Source organism: Bemisia tabaci, chromosome 3, assembly GCF_918797505.1.
Source record: "Bemisia tabaci chromosome 3, PGI_BMITA_v3".
Lineage (NCBI taxonomy): Eukaryota > Metazoa > Arthropoda > Insecta > Hemiptera > Aleyrodidae > Bemisia > Bemisia tabaci.
The window spans coordinates 38161702-38185467 of NC_092795.1; the positions used below are offsets into that span (position 1 = coordinate 38161702).

Genomic DNA, 23766 nt, shown 5'->3' on the forward strand with positions numbered 1-23766 from the left:
CATTAGCGCGACCACTTCCATACCGTTACGATCTTGTTCTGTTACTCTTGCCACTTTTTTCCTTCTTCTTTTACCCTCTGCCTCTGCCTCGGCTTATTTTTAAACCGTGTAATCTGTGTCATCCTGTCACGTCATTGGTCCCCTGGCGCGGCGTGCAAAGCGACATGACATGCGAAGTCCTTGCAGGTCGCTGGACTAGTTAAAAGTAAATGGACATCGATCGTAAACACTCTTTAAGATTCACCTCACCAAATTTTATGTGCCAAAATCGACGATAAATTGTAACTATATGACGAGGGCTTTTAAAAGAAACCAAACCGGATCATTATTGCAGGAAAAGTATTTTAAAATCACCTTACAATATTCTTGTCTTGTCAAAAACTTAAAACTTTCAAAAGACTAAGCATTTTATAATTAACTGACCTATACGGCGTAAGGAAACACTCATCAAATTGATGAAATTAATTTTAAATTTGTGCTTTAGAAGCTATAGCTTTGTTTAAAAAAGTTCGTTTCAAATCTTACATTTTTTGTTTCTTTGTCACTGCTTCTCTCCTTTTTTAGATTTGCAAAAAAGCAGTCTCTTTTCCTTTCAAATGACAAAGCATTTTACAATTAACTGACTTATACGGCGTGAAGAAACCCTCCTTAAATCGATGAAATTAATTTTAAATTTGTGCTCCAGAAGCTAGTTTAGTTTTAAAAAGTTCGTTTCATATCTTACATTTTTTGTTTCTTTGTTACTGCTTTTTCTCCTTTTTTAGTTTTGCAAAAAAGAAGTCATTTTCCTTTGCTACTTAGGTACTCTATTCTTGAATGTATAGCCAATATGAGTTCGTTCAGTAATTTTTAATGCTTGTATTCTTGAAAGGTAGAGAGAGTACTTACAGTTAGTTCACAATAATTTTTCTGGATTCTTTTTCACGTGGTGGTGTACGTTTCAGGTGTACGATGGATGCATTAAAACTTTCTGAATTCAACTCATTAGAGAAAGGAAAAACCAAAATTTACTCGCGTGAAACCGAGCACTATACATCCTTGCGGTATATTTTACGATGGAAGAATTTTCCTACTTGCTGACTTTTTTTTTTTTTTTTTTTTTTTTTTTTTTTTTGAGAGAGAGAGAGAGGACTAAAAGTGTTTCGTACCTCCCTGAGGAGAAAGGAAATGTGTTAAAACAAGTTTCAGTTATTTGCTAAACAAATGGGTTTTTTCAATGATTGATTCGGTCCTTGATAATTGTGGGGTTTTCGCTATAGTGAGGAGTTAGAATTTAATGTTGAGAATGTGTGCCAAAATGTTTAGTGTCCTCTTTTTGCGTGAACTTCAGAAGTTGTTGATATGTCCAACGTGTTTTACGTGATACTTTGACAAGGAAACATGTCTTGTGGAAATGTAATACTTACCCTGTCTTGTGGTTCATATCGATGGCCAAAAGCGAAACCATGTATCTCCATTGCGGTGTTTCAGAGTTTCCTCTTTTATTTTACTTTTTCAAAGAGAAACCAGTCAACTTTATGGCATGAAATTTTTACAGAACATTCTACTAACAGAGCAGAAAAATAAAGGAACTTTTTAAGAAATTACGTTTCCTATAATTATTAAAAGAAAAAGAAAGGATGACAGGAAGTCTGCACCATCGCAGACAAAGGTAAATGGTTTCGCCTATAGCCATTGATATGAAGAAAATATGTAATCTCACAACGTTTCAAACGTAATTTTCAAAACTTAATTTCGAGACTCGCGTTAAAATCCTATACGTTTCGAGAGTATTTTCTGTACCGATTACTAACACAGGATTTTTAGAAAATGAATATCTCTCCCGTCAAAAAAGTCAATTTTCCACCTAAAAATCGACAGCACCGGAATGGCACCGTCGAAGACGTGAAGAGGCATCCCAGCGCAGCCATCGGTTAAGAGAGCAACTACAAGATGCCGCGACTGGGATGGGTAGACCCCCTCTCAGGTGCCTCGAAAAGTAGGTCATTATATATATAGCCAAGTTCATGGCAACGTTCTTTCATGTTATTTCATAGTGTCAGTTCGCTTTGTGACCAGTGGTTTTAACCTAAACGCAGGTACGTTCCTAGAAATTTTTCCCTGGTGTTTGGCGCTTTGGGGTTTTTTGAGGAGCTCTGGTCCTCCTGGTGGTGTTTTCTCTGTGTCTGTTGGGCCCACAATTTAAGTTTAACCTGGGCTCCTTCGTATTTTCAAAATTTAAAAGTGCACATGTGTGATACCGGCTTGGAAGTTTAAGCTCCCAGAGCTTTTTTTTCTATCTTTTTGATGAGTTAAAGTTCTTCAGCTGCGTAAGAGTAATTTGATTCAAAATTTTAGATTTTTTTCCATGCGTTAAAATTATTCGTTACTTATCCAGAAGGAAATCATAATACTTCAAAGTCGCTGATAAGGTCCTATAATTTTTTTTTCAAACTACGTTCTACCATAAACCATGCATCTTTCATACTTTTGTGATCAATAGGCTAAAATAAAAGTTTTGAACTATGTACCGAATCTATGTTTTTCAGAACTTGGGCTTGTGCGTGGTTTTTTTTTTTTTTTTTTTTTTTTTTTTTTTTTTTTTTTTTTTTATGTTGTTATTGAAAATTTACTGTGAATTTGTTCAAATCCTATATTTTAAAGAGGAAAGATCTCATTGGAGGTCACGGTCCATAAATTTCATCATCGTAAATATTATTGAATGAAAGGACCGTGAGGAAATTGAAACTTTTGACAGCACATGAGGATCACTCTCTTAAACTTCTTTTGCTAGTCTTGTCCATCCAAATCAATTTTTGTCCCGAAATTTTGTTGAGTTATGTTTAAGAAAAATATTTATCATCTCCTTCTTTGTTGATTGACTTGTCTTGATCAGAAACTTTTTCATCGATAGTTTTATGATTTTCACATATGCAAGAAGTTTTATTTCTACTTCCACTGAAGTTGCGATCTTAAATTTTAAGTATTAAATTAAGTCCGTAAAAACGAGAGAATGAAGAGAAGAATAAAACCAGAAATTGGCGGAAAAGTTCGGCAATAAATTCTGATTCCACTGGCCCCGTTCTCTTGGCGATACAAAAGGAAAAGAAAGTTCCCCGCAAAAAGCGATTCTCCAATGTTGGAGATTCGTTCGATGTTGCCGGCTTAACTTTCCGAAGCATCTCTCTCTCTCTCTCTTCGCTCCGACATTTTTGATCAGTTCGCGTGAAGAAGAGATTGCTGTCTGAGATGCATCAATTGACTGATCGATGCAAAAAAGCACCTCCTTCTCCAGTAACTAAAACATTCTAATTTCTGTAAAATCAAGCTTAGACGGTAAAAGTCCTTTTGTTGTTATTCATGAAATTGCATCAGATCTCTAATTGTTGTAGATGGTAAGTAATTTTTAACATCCTAAAAGTGTAATTGTATTCCATATTTTCCCTATTGAGCGTTATTTTACTGGGCTTAGTTAGCAATTTATTGCTCTTACACAGGTTTTCTCTCGCGAAAAAAAAAGAGAAGAAGGGGTTTTTTGATGATTTGGGAATTTTCACTTAATTGTGTTAGTATCCCATTATTGCGTGGTAGTACCCCATTAATTGCAAGGTAGTACCCCATTAATTGCGTGGTAGCACCCCAATGAACTAGGTTACTAACCTGAATGTTGCGGTACTAACCCAAATGTGCGATACTGCCCCAACTTGAGATTCGGTACAGCCAAAATTAAATGGAAACGTCTATTTCATCCAATAAATTGAGATAGTACCTCAATTTTAGGGGAAAACCTCTACACTTTTGTTTCCGTGTTAACTTATCTCTTCTTTTCTAACGAAAATTAGGATCTGAAGAAGCTGAAATTTGCTACGTCCAACTGTTTCTACTTTTAAGATATTTCTCCTGAGGAGTATCTCCTCTTTTAATAGGGTGTAAAGTTTCAATTTCGGGATGACGTATTAACTGCGCAGAAAACAAGCATATCCTATCTAAAATGAACAAGTGATATGCAATGTATCAATATGCCACTCGTCAGTATTTCAATATTCAAAAAATTATGAATAGGAACGGATATAACTTGGATTTTCAGCACGATATATCAGCATGCTACTTTATTTGTAATCCCTCCGAGTCCGATGGATTTCGTTTTCGTAATTGTTTTAGGACACCAAATTGCACGCATTCCTAGACGTATGAGAAAATCTTGCTTGAATTTGGCAACAAGGTGAAAGATGGATTCCTCCTGTTGGAATTTGCTCAGACTCGTTTCGTGGGTGTGAAGGCCTTTTAACCCCGAAGGGAGGGGGGTTGTAGCTCTGAGGTCCTTCATTGATATCGCGTTGAATAGTATATACCTATTGTTCGTCCTGCCTGACAAGGTTTTGAAAAATTTGTATCGAATGAATTTCATGTTTTTTCAACTGAATCAACTTAACGCGAAAAGCTCTCAAAATTTAAATCAGATTTTACTTTACACACAATTGGGGGTTCATAGGTGTTTGCTGACAATAGCGCAAATGGTCCCATAGCATACCCTCAATAATTAGTACAATGTATTTTTCTCAAACATGCTTTCCGAATCTTCATCGGTGTACAAATGCACGATTGAAGATGGGAGTTCAATGCCTAACAGCCCATCAATATTCAAATCCGCATCTCTGAAGTTTTTGTCCTTAAACACGAAATCACAGATTAACGCGCAAGTTCTGATCAATGATCTTAATCTTACTCAACTTTTTGAATGTTTTCCATTCTAGCTTCGTTTATGACCTGATTTCACCAGCGCGCGTGCTAAGGAATCAATTATTCGAGCAATGTTGAAATCAGTTATTTAGACAATAAGTTCAATCATGAATGGGTTTTTGGTTCTTATTCCGATATCTAAACTACAGATAGGGTATGTAAACCCGCAATAATGCACCCAGACAACCATGTGATATTACATCACAGTGACTATGCTTGTAGAAAGGGGATATTCTGCCATTAATATAATGCTTGCTACGTAATTCAATTTTCTCACAAACATGTATTGAAATCTCTAAAGTGCTTGTTATCTAGATCCTGGAAATAAAATCTCCGGTCTTGAAGAGATACCCCAGCGGAGTGAATATTGGTGAACTCTTGCAGTCGTATTTTTAAAGAGAAATTTTTAAATGGACTTTCACCTTTGTGACTTAATTCGTTTCAAAAGTATCTGTACCGAAGTATGTGTGCTTAAAAAATATTGCTTACCTCTGTTTGGATGAATTGAATGCATTTTGCTTTGAAAAATCATTAATTAAAAAGAAAGGATTTAAATTTGCGCAAGAGCTTCATTCACAGTTGCAGTCACAATTTTTACTATGACATCATCTACCAAATCCATTTCGATCTAATCCAACTCTTTTTAAACCAAAATTTGAGTTGGAGACCTGAAGTCAGTATAATTAAAATAATTGGGTTCCAGAGTTGACCAGAAGTAAATAATTGGCAGCCATAATTTATGGAAATGCGCTCCTTTTTAAAATTGGTAACTGAAAGTGAGTAAGTTTTAATACATAAACCAAAAATTGAATTTTTGCCATGTTTACTCACTTTTCAGTTTGCGAGTTACTTCTGCAATCGAGCTTCTAAGTCCTGACCCCATACTGTCGTGCTAAGGAAGAACGTCGTATGAGTCTTTAGAAGTTGCCACATTTCCTTCAATAAAAACCGAATTCACTTGAAAAAGTGTGATTATTTTTATTCAAATGTTCCTGACAATTTTATTCGCATCGTAATCGAAAATGGCTACAAACGTCAAAGGAAAATTCGCATAATTTTCTTCAAAAATACATGTTTTAACCGGGGCAATTTGACAACTCTCGAATATCCATACGGCGTTCTTCCTTAGCACAGCAGCTTAGAACTGAAGATTTAGCATAAGATGAAAGAGGGTTCAATCAATCACTGGCAACTAGGATTCCAATTCAGTTGTTAAAGTCTCCCTTTTGCATCGAGGCTGAAACGAGGCACCTTATTTTCCACCGGCAAGCCGGCAACGTTAAAACACCGGTGCAGGAGAAATTATGTTTGCAGACCTGGCATGCATGATGGTGTTAATTAACAGATCCGTTTTCGAAAATCAATGAATCATCGCGTCATTCTCTGGGCGTGAGACTCAGACGATGCTCCCTGAAATATTATTAGACTATAGAAAAACGATTTGTATACAAATATGGTCCAAAAGTTCATTCTGAGTGCAGATTTCTGTTATTTTAATGAATTAACTGAAGAGTATACGAGATGTATTTTTGACAACATTCATGCATATTTTTCCTTGAAATTTTCAGATATTTGAGAATAAATTGCGCACAAAATTATTGTCTGAAAATTTTGGAAAATTATATCCGCAATTTTCCCAGTAAATTCGGTTTTTATCGGAGGAAACTTGGCAACGTCTGAAGGCTTACGGCGTTTTTCTATAGCACGGCAGTGCACCTACTTTGCGTAAATTATGCCTCCTTTAAATTTTCAGTAAGAAAACGTCTCTGATTACCAGTAGCTTCCGATAACACTGTATCACTGAGGACACATGCTCACTGCATAGTAATTAATTATAACGCTTGGTTTCCTTTTTCTGCCTCGGCAGAAGTTGACTTTTAAATGCACGCATCGTCTCTCGCGTGAAATGTTGATGAGTGGCCATGTTATGCACTCTCAAGTTTGAATTTTCAAGCGTGTTGGAACGGCGAAAGAGGGCCTCTCCTTCTGCTGCACGAATGCAAAGCCCCGTTCCAATGAGTTGAGCCGAGAAGAAAACTACCGAAAAATATGACGAGATAATAACATTAATAAAACGGTCCGATCGTGCTGAACCAAGCGTCAAATTCCCAATTAGCCCACCGGCAGAGAAGCGTCTTTATTAAGAGGCACCAAGAGAAATGATCTAGTTATCTGCTCATACACCAGCAAGTCGGTGGCGTGGCATGCTGTGCGCCACATCGATCTATCTGCCATTTAAAGCTATGGAAAACGATCGATAAATAGGGTGTTCGCAACGGACACCTCATTAATCAATTGTGTAGCATAACTTCAAATGGGGAAATATCGATAATCGAGCATTCACGCCACCACTGCAGCAAATTTCTTCTCAGTGCTCCTTGGCCACCTTATAACTGTAAAGATACTTTTAGCCTATAAAAAATCAAGCTCCTTACTTTATGTAAAATTCTATTTTGCACACTGATAAACCTAATTAATGAAAGTTCTGGCACATAGACCGATGAAGAACGACGTTTTGATATTTTCCAAGATAAAGCTTTCTCTCCCCTCTTCCATTACAGGGAAATTTTTCAACGAAGCCGTCCAAAAATTTCGCTAAATTTTCTTTGTGGTACCGATAAAATTTAGCGAAATTTTCAAAAAGATTCAATCAACAATTTCTCTGTAAAAAAAAAAATGGCGGCGGAAATTTTGAAACGTCGCATGACGCTTGTGAAACTTCGGCCGGCAGGTGTCGATATGGTTACCATTTTACTGAGATGTAGCTTACAGTGAACATTGTGTCTTTCCCTACTAGTTTCGGGACTTCCTCGACATTTTGCAGGTATCGAGTGCATAGGAATCCGAGTGATTTGCTTTGTTTCTAAAGACACTCCTAAACCTCCGAGGGTGACAGCCTTGAAATCGGAACGTGGAAGATAAATGATCATGTGAGTAAATGACCGGGCACTGGCAGGTCTGATGATTATCGGAAGGCTCGACTCCTGAAGAGCGTTCGGATTTTTGAGGGGAAAATAGGAAACGAAGAAAAGTGTCCTCGCCGAGGCGCCATGGTGACGCGGGCTAGGTTTTCACATTTGAAAGAGTGTTTTAGTCGACTGAGGGTAAAATAGGATTACATGATCAAATGAGCCACAAATGTGTCAAGAAATAAAAATCCTGGTAGCTCTCTTGAGATTTTTGGGACCTACAATCGCGCCCGTCTTTTTAAGTGGAACAATGGCAGTCCTAATGAGTGGCGTGGCGGTGATGTCAGATTTTGTGAACATGAATGGTCATTTGAGGACTCCGATCTGATGCTAATCTTCGAGTCAACAAAATGTAAGGAGTTGCCTTGGCTCAAAAGGATTCAGTTTTACATCGGCTGAGCTCAAATAGAAAAATGTTTTGGTGGTTGAATCTAAAGATTGACAAAACAGAATAAGATCGTCCTGTACGTCATGTTCCCACTCAAAGTATCCATGAAGGTATCGAACAAGAAAAATTAACAATTAATGAGCCTAACTGACTTTGACGTACCTTAATTTCCTTTCATATTTCATTTTCTTAATAGAAACCAAAACAGCATGATGCAGGAAAAATATTTTAATTTTAAAAATAGGCGATGAACTTGGTTTGATCTAACATATCCTTTGAAATGCAGGACTATACTCACCCACCACAGTCTTTCCGCCTAAGGGACTATTCACCCACACGTCTCCATCCTAGACTTTTTAACTCAAAGATATTAATCCACAACTCTTTGTGTTTTTTACCTACAAGAGTGTTCATCAAGTTAGAAAAGTTAAAATTGAGCGCAGATCTTACGGTCACACTTGAATATCTGGAAACTGAAATTAGGAATCAAGTTAGCCTTCGACTAGATGGATGCAATTTGAGCGGCTCAGGAGTTCAAATAGTTGTATCATGCACCTTAGATCAGTGTGATGTCCAGGTACGAGTGACTGTTGTAATCTTCGTGTTTTTAATTACCACCACAACGAAACGAAACCTTAGCAACTTTTACTCGATTCTCCCCGCTGAAAAATATTTTGATATTGATTTTGAGAAGTGTTGCAAAAGTGGAATTGAGCAACATTTTTAGCTCGACCTGAAAACTCCTTCTCAAAAAGCCATGTATACTACAGGACATGGGGGTCTGATCTGAATGCTGTGGGTCAATAGTTGTGATTGAAAAGGTCTGGGCGAATTACACTATACCGCCGTGCTAAGGAAGAACGCCGTATGAGCATTCGAGAGTTGCCAAATTTCCTTCGATAAAATGACTATAAGGAACGTTATGAAGATATTTCCTTGACATTTTCAGGAACTTCAGGTGAGATTTTGAACGAAATTATCTAAAAAATTGGAGGGAAAATATTCACAAGTTCACCAGGAAATTCGTAGTTATCGAAGGAAATTTGGCAACGCCTGAGGGTTCATACGGCGTTTTTCTTTAGCACGGCAGCATGAATGATGAGGCTGTGGGCGTGTAGTCCCGGCATTATTTTTGGGCGTATTTCGTCTCCAAATGTTGGTAATATTCTCATTCATGCTAAAGTATCAACTAGTGAGTTTTGATTTTGCGGATTAAGGCCCCCTTTTCCAGGGAAGGTCGCGTATGAATGGTAATGCAATGCAATATTCTGGACTCTACACTCTAGAATCGAGAGGCCACCACTCGGTACTCGGGTCCGGCCTGGCCTCATAAATTAGCCGAAAATGGAGACCCGGTGAAATAGCCGAATAATAGTGCGGATGTAGCTGCCTTGGACAAGTGCGTTGAAGAAGCCTCGTCACAGACGAAGTGCGCGATTAAGGTTATTTCAGGTCATTAATCAGGTTATTTCAGGTCGTCGTCGGGCGTCGCAGCCGATTTACAGTTATAATTATCGACTCTATCCTCCGGTCGGCCCGGCCCAGCTCGGCTCATTTGCATTTTTCCGCCCAGATTTTTCACTTATCGCGCATTTTTAGACCCACCAAGATGACTGCTATATGCAAAAGTAAAACCTACCTGTGATGTAGTACTTCGAAGAAGTGGCCTTTTTAGTACGTTACATCAACACAGGTGTCCTTTATCAAAAACAATTAAATATCTGCAGTCAGCCAGTTAGCGAAAATAATTTTTGTTAAAAGTAAAATTTGTATAACCGCTCTGGCAGTTCAATGAAAATGAGGATGGAAGTTTACATGATGGGTCATTGGACACAGTTTGAACTGATTCCTCTTCCAAATTTTACTCAGAAAACTATTAACACGAAGGGAAGTGTGAAATTCACTCCTTTACGAGAATTAACAAAATAATATGACATACAGAGTGGGAATTAGATCATACTGATGACGTCATGTGTTTTTTGCAATTCAACCAATGTAGATCGTAAACGCTTATACCCTGTTTAAGAGTTAGTACCCAGACTTTCAGCTGCGAGAGTTATGAATTTTTGAAGAGGAAACATATTGCGTAGTGCCTTAACTCATACCTTAAGACACATTATACCAACAGCCTCTTGGGAGTCGAGACTTCAGGATTATTAGAGCATTCCCAAATTGTTTGAGATTTAAATAAAATTGATGCCACGCACATTGCATATTCATATCTTCAGGGTCCATTCATTGGTAAATGAGAGCAATTAAAAAAGGGGGAGAATCAGTCCACATTATTTAATTTGCCTTTCAAATTAGGTCTGTTTGGTCGTATTCGTGAGTGCATACTGGTTTTTTTTTTTTTTTTTTTTTTTTTTTTTTTTTTTTTTTGCGGCCACTCTCTTCATACATGAGGGGCTTGGAGGACAAGGCGCATAAGTGCAGTTTTTGCTATTTCAAGAGATACGTGTTTGAAGTTTCGAAATCCTCATAGCGGAAAGAGAGTTCAAACTGCCTTTTTTTGCTTAACAATTTGAATTTTGCACCGAAAGAAAAATCTCGGTGTATTTACTAAGAAAAGGGTAAAATTACCAAGAATTCAGGGTTCTATTTGATCCCAGTTTTTTCTTGGTAAAATTACCATTTGGAATTGGTTATTTTACCGAGAAATCTCGATAAAATTATTGAACTTTCTTGGTAATTTTAACTGGACCTTGATAAAAACGCCAATATTTTTTATCGACTGTGGTAGAATTACCGAGATAAAATGGCAAAGTTACCGGGAATTGATTACCAATAAAAGTGGTATTCTTACCAGAAGAAAACAGTAAAAATACCGGTTTTTGGGTAAGATTACCAGTCTGTCTTGGTAAAATTACCAATAATTGGTAAAAAAGTGAGATGGTAAAGGTACCAACGGACCTTGGTAAAAACGCCGAGAATTTTTTTTCAGAGTGAGAGCGAATTTTTCACAGTGAGACTAGTTTTAATTGTAATCATAAATATCTCATTTTTTTTTTTCAAAAACTGCACTTATGCGCCCTGTCCTCCAAGCTCCTCATATGTCATTTCAGAGTCTTATGGTATTTTATCGTTGAATCAGTTGGCAACCTGGAAACTCCGCAAGCTATCCTTTTCGGGTGGCCGCGTCGACACGGCGCTGTGTCGGATGTGTCCGTTGTTTTTCGGGCACGAGGCGGAAGATATGACTAGCCTCCTAATGTCTTCAGATAAACCCCATTAGTCAAACCAGAGTGCGGGGGAGGGCGGAGGGGTAGCAGGGCTATGGTCAGTTCACACCCGGCTCCAAATCTAGGTTAGCCAGCCCGCTCGGATGATCGCGCAAGTATGAGCTTGCTCCTGTGCCGCTCCGCTCCAAAATTGACAGATTTTATGACGCCACACTGACAAAAAATTTCTCGGCGTTTTTACCAAGGTCCGTTGGTACCTTTAACATCTCACTTTTTTTACCAATTATTGGTAATTTTACCAAGACAGACTGGTAATCTTACCCAAAAATCGGTATTTTTACTGTTTTCTTCTGGTGAGAATACCACTTTTATTGGTAATCAATTCCCGGTAACTTTGCCATTTTATCTCGGTAACTCTACCACAGTCGATAAAAAATATTGGCGTTTTTATCAAGGTCCAGTTAAAATTACCAAGAAAGTTCAATAATTTTATCGAGATTTCTCGGTAAAATAACCGATTCCAAATGGTAATTTTACCAAGAAAAAACTGGGATCAAATAGAACCCTGAATTCTTGGTAATTTTACCCTTTTCTTATTAATACACCGAGATTTTTCTTTCAGTGCACTATTTGAAATCAGACAGCGATAGAATTCAGACATTTTGATCAAAAGCATCACCTGAATATTTCCATGTAATGATGAGTCTGTTTCACATTGGGTTATTGGGACTGACCATTCATGGGGAAGTTAGACATCAGTCCGAAATCCATACCGAGCTCTTGACCTCCTCTTGAGCACGTTGACTTAATTTTGATGTCAGTATGATCCACATGACGCACAGTGGATCGAGTCAATAGGAGAGGTCGGACTTTGAAAACTTTAAACGCTTATTACTCCGTTTATACAAATTTTTGAAGTTCCAATAATGGTTTCATTAGTTTCCTAGTGAAATTTTTTACTAGAGGCACCCCTTAGAATTTAAAATGTGACGAAATAAACACCAAAATTCTCAGTTTTAATCAACAATTTTATACTCAACCTCTCTAGTTGACTCGATCCACTGTGTGACGATCAAAATGTTGTCAAATGTTGACAGACTGAAGTCAGAAGAATTCGTTTCAGATAGTACTTTAGGGTCAACCTGACTCACTTAACACACCGAAGTTAAGCCGTGTGCGTTATAAAATCCTGTTTTAATTACAATCAATGCTACATGGGATAAATGTTAAAATAAACCATGATTCCTTCTTGTGTGGCAGATTATATCATTATGCGTGGCTTTTAAAGTCTCAATTTATCTCAAGGAATATGCAAAATTACATTTAAAATTGGGACCAATGCCTCCATTATTTTCATTTATTTACCCGCAACTAACCCAAGACGAACTCCATTCAAGCAAAATCGCTTTTGTGACATGCGCAACCGACTTGCGCAGGGCTATTTGCGTAGGGCTACTTGTGTCGCGCAGATCCAACGACAGGACACCTAGCAATCTAGATGTATTACGCAGATATGCTGTTAATGTTCATTTAACAACACAAATTTAACAACACAAATCTTTTTTCGTGCGTAAAAGTCAGCCAGAACGAAGAGCATTTTTCCCGTGCAGAAACTTGCAACAAAACGCTGGCAAGTCTCTGCAAAAGGCAATGCTAGGCAACCATCCCACCAACGACGCGGAGTGCGGAGTGGCGTTAGGCAGACCAACTCTCTCTCGAAGTTCTAGAACCCTGCCGGCTGATGGCAAACGTGAACTCCGACCAGTAGAAAACGCAACGAATTAGCCTCGCGGGAAATAACTGCTGTAATCAAACGTCCAACTGTAATGCCCTCCGATTATCGCACTGATTATTCGTTATTGGAGTTCGCTCATCGATAATACCGAAGGGATTAAGCTGTCATCTTCGGGTGCGATCCAGACTCGGAGCTTTCGCAGTTGCAGAGAAAGAGTGCGTGCCTAACAGTGTTGCCAGGAGCAGGGCACGAAAACTGTGCGCTGATCCTCTCTTTACCTGGAGACCGAAAATTTGTAAAAACGGTTGGCAAAATTAATGCACGCCCACACTGTTTCCTACCGCAATAATGCACCTCGACGGTGACTTAAACGCAAGGGTATGAAAAATAGAAAATCACCTTTTGTATCTTGCTTGTGTATCAATACAAAAAGGAGTTATAATCAACATTACCTGCGTTAGGTAACCCTTTTATTTAAAGAAGTGCATAACGAATATTTCCTACTGCAATAATGTACCTCAACGGTGCCTTAAATGCGGGGGTATGTAAAATAGAAAATCAGTGCATTTTGCATCTCGATTGTGTATTATAGATGCAAGGTAATTGACATTATATACATTAATCCTTTCATTTAAGGAAGTAAATGACGAACACTGGAAAAAAAACATCGGATCATAGAGTCCAGACTCTTGAAAACATATATTGCCAAGAAAAAGGATTCTTGATTCAAGCAGATTTAAGCTTAAATCAAAACGAAATCCGCTCAAATTAAGAGGCTTGGTTCTTGATTTAAGTTTAAATCTGATTGAATCAAGAGTATTTTTTCTTGTCGATGTTTTCAAGAGTCTGGGCTCTAGATCCAATGTGTTTTTTTTCCAGTGCATGAGAGTCACCATTGGTTGGGTCTGAAACCGCGACTCGAGCCCAGAAAAATCTATTAACTCTTTGTTGCATGAGCTAATCGTTGATTTTGGAGAGAAAATCTACATTGCGTATTATTTTTCCAACATTAGAGTCAGTTGAAATCGTTTTTTGTAGTTTTTTTATGTTGGGAGATCAGACGTATAATGCTCCCTAAAATCATTTCTTGCTTTGATTCATTTTAATGCTCCGGCATAGAAATAAAGCTGGAAACCATTTGCTGCTTTCATGCAACGCTATGCAATAAAGGGTGAAGGTCAGAATAATTTTGAGTTACAACGTTATAGGTATCTATATTTTAATAATTCGCCTGACATTTCACTTAAAACTGTAGGTGCGCGTAGGCTAATGGCTGCATGGTGTGCTCAAAAGATTATTTGGTACCACCTAAAATGCTGATGGATGTGTGACGCTGTGACGCGTTGCGGCATCGGGGAATCTATTTGGACCCGGCACATTGTTACAAAGTTCCTTTGCAAAAAGTCCCTTGCAGATTGAAATAAATCAGAGAGTGCTGAGGGAAAATGCATATAATTGCCCACCGAAAATGTCAGTTACTTCTCCTGGCCGACTGATACTGCAATAAAACGTTTTGATCCGCCAACAAGTAAAGTAAGGTTTCTCATCATACGATCAGCCTAGTCTCGTTTGTTGCGATATCATCATCTACCTATCTATTCTCTTCTGAGGATACATCTACGTCCAGTGGCGAGACGTGAATGATCGATCTCCGATATTTTCCCATTTGAGGCGATGGTAAAGAATCGATTATTAAGGTGTTCGCTGCGAACACCCTGTTTATCGACCCTTTTCCACGGCTTCAAACGGCAGGTCAGTCGATACATCGCATAGCACGCCACGCCAGCGACGACTCCGTGTTAAAAACCGCAAAACGTGGTCTCGAACGAGAGCCACTGGTCTGCACTGCGAAAAGAACCAGCCACCGACAACCTCACTCCTCGATCTATGATCGGCCAACTCCAGCGTTCAAAGCCCGGCAAAGCTGAAAGTGGCCCGTTCCAGTTGCGAGTTGCGAGCTGCGATTGCTCGCGCGAATATCGGAAATTGTACTCGCCGCCATTGTACAAATCATACCTCGACCTATCGAACCGAGTGCCGGCCGGCCGAGCCTGTTGGCGAGTGTGAACAGGGCTCGCTCAGACCCTCTTCCACGTTGCCTCCGAGTGAGGAAAATGAAGAGATTTCACGTGGATTAATGAAAAATGTAGGTATTGCCTGATGGTTAGGCAACAGGGCGTTTGTCCGAGTGCGATAGAAAACAGTTACTCGAGGAGGTTATTAACACGCAGTTGAAATGCAGACAAACTGGACCCGTAGTCACGGCCATGGCCGGGCCGCGCCGCGACGCAGCGGCTACTATTACCGCTGCGCTGTTGCCAGAATGAGCAGGCTCTTCGACACTTATCCCGGATGATCTAGAGTACCTTTATAGACAGAGTATGGTCATTCGTATCTTTCTACTATCGGAAAACTTTGCCGCTTTTTGATTGGTCAACGAGTTTTTAGGCTTCATGATGCTCTTACGGCCGTAAATAATCGAACAAGATGACGACTCACTGTAAAATTGATAAGAAGCTAGAATTTGACAAAAATGTCAATTATACAGCAGTAACAATTTAAACTAGCAGGAGGTTCTGACCCATCCTCAGCTGTTTATCGAGCAGCAGCTCTTTTTTATTTATTTGGTGTTTTCACTTCAGTTTCTGTCAATTTTTTTTATTTTAAACAATTTAAACTAGCATATCTACGAATAACACATATGAAAAACACATGAAATGACTGTTGAATCGCCTTTCACCTCTATCATAGGAGGCTGTAAGATGTGCATAACCTCAAACTTGCTTGCTGATGGCAGTCATCTTGTTTGTTTATTTACAGCCGTAAGGACATCGTGTCAGCCTATTTTCTCGCAACTAATGATGACAAACCGGCACAGAAATGGTCATACTCTGTCTATAAACTCCTGTACTCCTGAACTTGTATCTTTCATATTAACAATAACAATTGTAGCAAATTAATTTTTCAACTTTTTTCGCCGCACCCCACTAGTTAAGTATACTCCTAAAGTTTCAGATTTTTACGCCCACTCCTACTCACAGCTTATTGCACCCGTTTTTCTCCTTCTTTTTCTTTCCTTTTTTCTAATGATGCTAAAGAATCATGACGGCCTCAATGGATATACGCTTATTATCTCACCTACACGGAAAAAAAAGTTCTGCCATTTTAATCGTCGCGACTGCTAAAGGAACAGCCCTTGGCTGTTAAAAAACGGCACAGCATCCTGGCTATTAAAATAACATTACCTTTGTCTGTTATTATAACAGGCGCTTTGCTGTCACATTGACAGTTAATGAGTGTAACAACGACAGCAAAATCTGCTCAACCTACATCAAATAGTATGTTACACTGGCAGCGCAGCTGCTGGCGTAAACGCCGGTTCCCCATCAGATTGACGTTCACGCTGCCTTCGATTTAACAGCGGCCGCTGCTGTCGAAAAAGCAGCGTCGCTGTTCTCATGACAGCCAGTTCGTTCTTGAATTTAAATCCACACTGCTGTCGATGTAGCAGCGCTGCTGTTCATGTAAAAGCAAATTCGCTCTTGGATTCTCATTCACACTGCTGTTAATGTAGCAGATACAATGCCACGCAACTGTAAAAAAATCATGGTCATACTTACATGCTTATGTAAATAGCTGATAACTGCTTAACTGGTTTCAAGTAAATGATACAAAAACCGTAGATAATATTTCGGTCAAAGTAACATTTACAGACTAAATCAGTTTCACAATGAGTTAATTTCATAAAAATTTTAACAGTTTACCTAAATGCACAAAAACACTTCACAAAGTATTTATCTTTGCAGTTCTCGGTGGGGCAAAATTGGTCATGGCCTAGGGGTCGTCAACAAATTATGTGAGGCACGTTTTAAACCCTTCCTCTCCATCCGTTTTTTTTTTTTTCAAATAACCCAACTTATCATTCGCATCCTGGTCAGATACCGCACATACACTGTATTACACATTGAAACACTTTACGTCATTAAGACAATGTCACGTTGGCATCATCAATAAAAACAACGTAAGAACCAAACAGCAGATCATGCTTGTGAGTTAAAAACACCAAAAATGTATTATAAAGGGTTTCAAAAGATTCTACCAAGATTAAGATTTGCTAAATTATCACTTCATTTCATTTAAAAACAGCCGAAATTTCTTTGAACAAAAGAAAAGGAAAGTATAGAGGACAGGGCTGATGGTATAATCTACAGGAAACGAAATCAAAGAGCGCCTGCATATAAACATGGAAGGCACGCTAAAAATAATAATGGGATGCACTGGACGCAAACCTAAGTGAGTTGAGAGTGAGTGTAATGTCAATGGTAAAGTTGAAACCAAAAAACACAAATATACGGCAACAGAAATTCCGAGTTGAACGGATTCATGATGATGCCTCAAAAAATGGCGTCCGCCCGCAACTGATTACAGTGTGCCCAAATTTGCTTATATCGTAAGAGTTACTTTCCTATGGAACTAGTAATTTTGCAGATCGCGCACTGAGTATCAAAATTAATCACTTTCTTCGCCAAAATTCACTCGCAAACACAATTTGAGCACGATTTCGAAACGCAAGCGCAAGACTTCTCTGACTCAAAACCACTGACTGTTGAGCAAACGCAATCCCTTTAAACAGTGACATGGCCGCCTCAACGAACAGACTGGAATGCGAGAACAATGTCGAAGGAAGAAACAGCCGAACGCCAGGCCCGGGCGGTTGGAGTTCTGAGAATTTCCCTGACCGGGCCCTTTGTTAGGTCGGCGCGCAACCCTCGAGAAGGAGGGTGGACAGTGGCGGGTAGGGTAGGAGAGGTTTTCTGCGTCACCGCTCGCAGCGGGGCGATCGACAACTGTATACAACTGCGCATGCGCGCTGCGCCGACCGCGCGGGACTGGCTGGGATGGGATGCTCCGTGCAACGGTCAGCATTTTACCGTCAACTCGCTGTTAAATGAGAGGCTGTTATTTCGACACCCTCGCTGTTGCTTTAGCAGATTATTTCTGCGAATTCAACGGCCTTCAAAACATTAGACCAACACCTAGCACGAGTGTAAATTTAAAATCCAGACGAATGTCAAAATGACGTGTGTACTGTAAAATCAAAAGTCAGTGACAGTCATTCCAAGAGCTTCAGGAACCGTTGATTTAATGAACCGCACTGACGTTAACTCAGCAGTCGTGTGATGATGGAATAACATACAGAATGTTATTTCAAAAGCATCAATAAGATGTTGAGCTGACAGATTTGTACACTTTTGTTTCAACATACTTAAAATGTTCAATTAACAGTCACGACAACTAAAAGAACAGAAAAACGTCAAACAAATTTAACATTCAATGTGACTGTTAAAATGACAGGTCTTTTTTTTTCCGTGTATAGGTACAATTCAATTTTCAGTCACGGTTACGTGGTTGGAAGCATTACACCATTAAACATCCACCTCATCTGAGAATTATATCTTCCTCAACCTCATTACGAGTGCGAATGTGCTGCGTGATGTTTCGAGACATATCGTACGCTCCCAATCATAAAGTTGCTGTCTGCAGAATCAGGGCACTGGGTAACTAGCAGGAAAATCAGATAGCATAGATACCGTGTATTATTGAGGTATAATTTTCCTGCTTTGTGCGAGAACTAATTTTCATCTTTTTAATGCGTTCTTTGCTAATGAGTGCACCTCGGTTCAGGGGATTTTTCTTCAGCGAGATTCAAAAACTGCGTCATTTTATAAGCTTCCAACGGTAGCTGGGAGTCTTGGTTCTTTTTCCTCACCTTGCGTTAAAGTCACTCTCAGATGCGCATTGGACTTAAAACTGTCCGTATGCTTGCCTTCAATCTAAATTGACGCGTTAATTGAGAGGTTGATTCAAAATTAATTTGCCAACTGCGTTATCATATATTTATTGACTTTGAAAAAATCACTGACCAAAAGCACAGTGTAACAGTGAATGTTTTAACGAAAAATATGGATCTTCAACTTTTCACTAATTCAAAACATTCACCGGCCTCACTGAAAAATTAGACATTTCTAATAAATGGAACACCGTTAAAGTATGATGAAAATGGCTTGGTTGTTTTTCCTCGCTTTGCGTTAAAGTCACTCTCAGATGCGCATTGGGCTTAAGACGGTCCGTACACTTGCCTTCAGTCTAAACGTGCGATATATACGTGCGCAGCATAGCCCAATTCAAGGCACTGTGTGCAATTATCAACTCGTTGCGGAAATATTCCTCCTATCGAATGTAGATAGTGTTAACGGTTGCAGTCCATTAACGACTGAAAATACATCGAAACGCGACAGTGAATACTAATTTCATTCATAGTTACATTCAGCATCCGAACTGAAAAGAGTATTTTGGTGCGGCACTATCATCAAAGGTTTTGAACTGCTATTTTGCGTCGGCTATTTGCACACTTTTTTAGGTCGTTTTGGTTGCCACGCGATAAGCGTTCGAGGCTGCTACAATATTCAATAATTCATCCCATTCAGTTTTACTCTTATCCATTTATTTTTCCTTCCTTTTTATTCTTTTACTCGTCATTTTCTCTTAACGGGTCCGCACGTCCGACGGAGACGCGTGCGGAGTCTTTTCTCTTTCGCCGTATAGAAAAATATTTAAATATCTCACGGTGGCTTCCCACATTTTCATTTTTTCACGCTCCATCGGCGGATCAATTCGATCAACCCGTATCGCTGATCACCGCGCCAATTATCTGGTTTCGCGACAACGCTCGAAGCCCCAAAGCCAGAGTCGTCGGGGAACCCGGTATTTTCGGCTCCCGGTGCCGGTTTTATCCGCACAGGGTGGCAATCCTGGTCTCGGGCTGTCAATATTTGCGCGGGAGAAAAGGTTTGTCACTGCCATTCTTCTGCTAAGCGGGCTGCACATTGAAAAGCCAATGAAAGCATTTCATTGTTGGTCATAATGATTGCAGTTTTTGCGGGCGCTGCACGCCTGCAACGGATTGAAAAGCGAGATAATCACACCGCAGAGCCAGAGAGATGAAGAGTCTGAGGAGAGAAAGATTAAATCCGGGATCAAGCCCGGGACCAGCGCCGAATCGCGGTCTAGTTCCGGTATCGTTCACGTTTCGAGATGGATCAAGGTTGAGGAATGATTCGTACAATTTTAGCAGCCTATCTCAGTTCCGACGCGTTATTTTGCATAAGGAGTACATTAATTCCTTGCAAAGAGCATCGAATAAACTTTGGAAAAGCGTGTCTGTCATTAAAATGACCAATCAGAGCTCACAATCAGCCAGATCCTCGCGACTGAGATCAAATTTTGGTTGAATCCTTAAAAAACTTCATAATGATAAGCTTTATAATTTTAACTCGTAACTAGGAAATAATGCAATAGAAAGATATATTTGACAACCGTTTTCATAATACTTTAACGGTGTTCCATTAATTAGAAATGTCAAATTGTCAGTCAGGCCGGTGAATGTTTTGAATTAGTGAAAAGTTGAAGTACTCCACATTTTTCGTTAAAACATTCACTGTTACACTGTGCTTTTGGTCAGTATTTTTTTCAAAATCAATAAATATATGATAACGCAGTTGGCATATTAATTTTGAATCAACCTCTCAATTAACGCAGCAATTTAGATTGAAGGCAAGCATACAGACAGTGTTAAGTCCAATGCGCATCTGAGAGTGACTTTGACGCAAGGTGAGAAAAAACAACCAAGACTTCCAGCTACCGTTGAAAGCTTATAAAATGATTTAGATCGAAAAGTGACTCGAAAAATAAGGTCGTAATCAATAGGAGAGCAGGGCAGTTTTAGTGATAAGCCTGTCCCTCCTCGACAACGAATTTCTAGAATCATCTCTCTATAAGGCCTCTGATGGAAAAATTAAAACCGCGGAAAAAGTTTGTTGTCAGAATGGTATCGAATTTGAAGAGCAAGAGAAATTATTGAGATTAGGCATTCGGAATCGAATATCGTAAAAATATGGCAATTTACCTGACGATACAACAGTGCATGTTGAATCAACACTGGGTACATGTAAGGCTTCGTCTAACCTTGCGCAGATTCGCACAAAGCTAACCCAAAAACTCTTGATTTTCTCACGGACAGAGGCGAACTTAATGACCAAGGGCGGTAGTACCAATTAAATGCAGCCGCATCTCTCGGCCATAAAACCGTTCTTTTAATGTTAGAAGGAATGAAGATTACCCGCTTCCGTGATCGGAAACTCCTCAGACCTTACATCCATCGTTCAAAAGAAGTTGCGGCATTGCCACTGTGGCACATAGAGCCATGATCAACTGTTGAGGAGAGCACTGGTGCCTGCTAATTCGTAGAAGATAAAAGTTAGGAAAAGCAATTATGATATGCATACGGAAAAATGTCTTCGAAGAGGTGTAAATATGATATTTAAGACTGCAGTTATATACCTGCAGCAAGGAAAACATACTGATACTTTCCTTTGACAGAAGTTTGTTCCTTTCTGATGGATACCTTCCTTGAAGAAGTTCATTTTTCTTGGGATATATTTGTGAAGTAATATTCGAAGTGATGAAAATGTTGCAATTAGTCCCTGATGTATAACAAAAGAGGTTTGAAGTGTACCTATCATCCCCTCGTAAGGCTCATAATTTTGAAGGTAAGGGCAACGCCCACTTTCACATCCAAAAATATATTTTTTCTTCACTTTAACGTTGACTGAAGAAATGAGTAGTTAGATCAGCCCAAAACTATGCCTCACTCATTTTTACCAACATGGTATGTACTTGGTTTCCGTCTAGTTATTTCATATACCATACAGGGTGTACCAAAAGTCCGTCCCACCCCTGCTAACTTTTGAACGAATTGAGCTAGGGTAATGAAACTTTGGGAATGTTCCTATCTCAAAGGGGACCATCTTTTGGGGGGGTCAAAATTTTGGTCCCCCCTCAGGGGGGGCGCGGGGGGCCCCCAACTTTTTAATTTCAAATGGCAACCCCTATCTTGTGATACATCATTCGAAAGAGCATAAAAAACTAAGAATTTTGGCGCAAACCGCAGATCAATATCTTAATTTTTGACCGAGTTATGATAGGTCAAAGGTCAAATTTGACCTATTTTCAAAAAATCATAACTCCGGTTCAAATTATCGTAAAGAAAAAAATAAAACGGGAAAATCTACCAAATTGTGTCCGCTTTTAAGTAAAAATTGCAGAAATCACATCGCTGTAATTTTAAGGGGGGGCTCGGACCCCCAAATACGTCAAATCAAAGGTCATTCAATTTTCCCGCGAAAAAAGGCAATTTCCCCTAGAGTTGCCTCCACATTATCTCAGTAAGGTCAAAATTAGTTCAAAATTACGTTGGCAAGTCCCCAAATTTCGGGAAAAGTTAAAAAAAAAGGAAATTTAAACGGTCAAATTTAATCACCTTAAATTTCGTTTTTTTTTAACTTTTCCCGAAATTTGGGGACTTGCCAACGTAATTTTGAACTAATTTTGACCTTACTGAGATAATGTGGAGGCAACTCTAGGGGAAATTGCCTTTTTTCGCGGGAAAATTGAATGACCTTTGATTTGACGTATTTGGGGGTCCGAGCCCCCCCTTAAAATTACAGCGATGTGATTTCTGCAATTTTTACTTAAAAGCGGACACAATTTGGTAGATTTTCCCGTTTTATTTTTTTCTTTACGATAATTTGAACCGGAGTTATGATTTTTTGAAAATAGGTCAAATTTGACCTTTGACCTATCATAACTCGGTCAAAAATTAAGATATTGATCTGCGGTTTGCGCCAAAATTCTTAGTTTTTTATGCTCTTTCGAATGATGTATCACAAGATAGGGGTTGCCATTTGAAATTAAAAAATTGGGGGCCCCCCGCGCCCCCCCCTGAGGGGGGACCAAAATTTTGACCCCCCCAAAAGATGGTCCCCTTTGAGATAGGAACATTCCCAAAGTTTCATTACCCTAGCTCAATTCGTTCAAAAGTTAGCAGGGGTGGGACGGACTTTTGGTACACCCTGTATATTTTTTTTAAAAAAAATTCGTAAACCTTTGTTTAATTTTTCTGTTGTGCAGATATGACTTAAATCCAAAGAAGGGGTAATGGAAAAGTATTCGGGAATTCGAACTTTCAGAAATTGCATTTTTTTAGCCACGATGTGGCATCATTAACCTTCGAGGTTGTTAGTTTGTTTACTGTTTGCGTTGACTGGTGTGTCTGGTTATGGTTCTAGCTACAAACAACCAATGAGAGCCAGTGATCGCCGGTTGAACAACCGAAGATTACGGTGCATCAAAATCCTGTGTCTGATTTAATTTTCTAAAATTATAGTGTTTGCTTCTGAGGCAATCCGCAGCACGCAAGATCCGGAAATAACAGGAGAAAATTAATAGGAAAGAATAAAAGCAAGCACCTAAAACTCGCTGTGATGTGATTGTTTAAGACTTTTAACTACTAAACTCATTTCAACGAAGCAGGCTAAAAAAAAGTTCAACATTCAGCATGATCTCAGCCGTGGATATTCATGTCCAAGTTTTTACTGTTCGTCAGTTCCAAGCTCCGTTTCAGAGGATTAGAAATTTTTATGAAGTTACTTGTACAATTTAAAGAGAAAATTAAGGAACATACCCAGATACTACAAAACAATTCGATGATACCGTGCGAGTCATTGCAAAGTATTTGCCCGTGCCTAATAATTTGGCATTATTTTTTTAAAGAGAAAATCCCTTTACTTAACCTCTGAATATTATTTCTTTAACTACAAAAATGAATGAATTGAACAGTGGGCAAATGGAAAATGTTGGAAGGTATTTTTTGATTTG

The 23766-nt window shown here is 39.1% G+C and overlaps 1 protein-coding gene across 3 annotated transcripts in view; it reads left to right on the forward strand.

Annotated features, from left to right (window-relative positions):
• The first annotated feature begins 1788 nt into the window (after positions 1–1788).
• LOC109039049 (uncharacterized) overlaps positions 1789–23766 on the forward strand; it is a 72650-nt gene continuing 50672 nt past the window's right edge. For all 3 annotated transcript variants that reach the window (XM_072298325.1, XM_072298323.1, XM_072298326.1), the window contains exon 1: positions 1789–2078. The gene's annotated coding sequence lies outside the window, so the exon portion shown is untranslated. The remainder of the gene's footprint in view (positions 2079–23766) is intronic.